This window comes from Triticum dicoccoides, chromosome 6A (genome assembly GCF_002162155.2).
Source record: "Triticum dicoccoides isolate Atlit2015 ecotype Zavitan chromosome 6A, WEW_v2.0, whole genome shotgun sequence".
Lineage (NCBI taxonomy): Eukaryota > Viridiplantae > Streptophyta > Magnoliopsida > Poales > Poaceae > Triticum > Triticum dicoccoides.
This window is the reverse complement of record NC_041390.1, coordinates 388,008,134-388,009,977: the sequence shown is the minus strand read 5'-3', so window position 1 is coordinate 388,009,977 and position 1,844 is coordinate 388,008,134.

Sequence of the window (1,844 nt, the reverse complement as noted above, 5' to 3'; positions counted from 1 at the left end):
CCGTCGAGGACGACTTCATTTCAAGAAGGGGAGGATGATGAGGACATCAATACAATTGTTACACCCACAGCCCCTGCTGCTATACATACTAGACCAATTACTAGAGCTCGTGCACGCCAACTAAATTACCAGGTACTTTCGTTTCTTGGTAATGATTCTAATGTTCATGAGAATATGATGCTGCCTAAATTGGATACATTTGTTTTGCTTACAAATGAAGGGCCTAGCTTGGAGAAGGATGAACATTGGAGCAAGAACAAGCATGGAGATGATGGCATGCGCAAGGGGAACAAGAACGGAGTTACAAGTGATGATTTCAGGACTTTGAAGCCACCATAATGGGTGCATGAAGCCTTGGACGAAATATACAAGATGCCACTTCATAAATTTCGTCTCGAGGCTATTTTAGGTGCTGCGTCACCTTATTATTGGGCCATGCCCATGTAATTTCGAAATACATAAGTATAGGCTATTTTTAGAGTCCGTATGTGTGGGGAAACAAGAGATAGGGTTGATTTCGGACCCCTCCACCAAGGGCCACGAAATTCCCCCCTCTTCCTCCATATATACAGCCCTTAGGGCATCGTTTAGACTTTGGGTTTTGTTTAGATTAAAAGTTCGCCATAGCTGCAACTTCGCGTACTTCGTTTGTGTTCAACGACCAGACAAAGGCGTCACAGAACCCCACCTTGATCAATAAAGCTTTCATCTTATATTCGCAATATCCAGATTGCAATCTCAGTTTCTTGCTTGTTCTTCATTTGCTCGCAGGAAACAGACCCTCGTGGTTAGGTTGATCGTGCTCCGGCGTGGTCAATAACCTCTTGGAGTTGGTTTAGCGATTGCTAAGGCGCGACGTCCTCGCACGTTCGTAGTCGGATCGTCAAAGTCGACTGCCACCAAAGCGATATCAATGATCTCATCGAAAGACGGGACACCTTTGCCTCTATCACTCTTCTTCTTGGACTCCTCCTCGATGAATGTGTAGATCCGCTCACACCTATGTATGGATACGAGAGAGGGGTCAAGTAGTATACCATCCTCGAGAGGTACAAGTGGACATGTGTAAAGGAGATGATTCACCTTTGTATGTATGAAGTAGATGTGGCACGTGTCACTTGCCAAATGGACTCTTGACATGGTGATGTCCATAGGATGCTCCGCATCATCCCCTCCCCCTTGGGAAAGATCCGACCTCGGATCGAAATCCAAATCACCATGGGAAAGAGATGATGTTGTCGTGCAGTAGTGGATGATCACCAAGCATTCATCATCTTGTAGTTCCGAATGGGCACTCTCCGATGTCGTACCGTCTTGTAATTCCTTCAAAAGTAGAAAAGATAACATGCACTTGGAAAAACAAATGTGGTTGGCGTAAGAGCAAAACCAAGCATTCAAGAGGTGATTCACCCAACAAGTGTTGTCATCAAGCATAGCATATGGTTTGACAAAGAAGTGTGGCATGGCATTTAAGCATATAAGGTGAGCACAATCAAGGACGTCATGGAAACAAGTATGCAAATGGGAGGTAGAGATGCTAATATGTGTGACAAGTGAACCAGCATCAACCTCAAGATCATAGCAAGAATGCGCAATGTGCTCAACAAAAGGTTTATGGTAGGCATAGGAATCATTCACAACACCAAGTATAATGAGGTGTATGATGTAGGGTAGAACCCTAATCGCCCGATCTTTCACGAAAGGAGCAGATCCCGCGAAGAACACAAGGAACACAAAGAGGGAAACGAGGGAAAACGAGCGAAAACACAAGGGGAAACACTAGAGGAACACTCAAACTAACAAGAACAAGTCACACATGTGCTAGATCCTCGGATACATAGAAC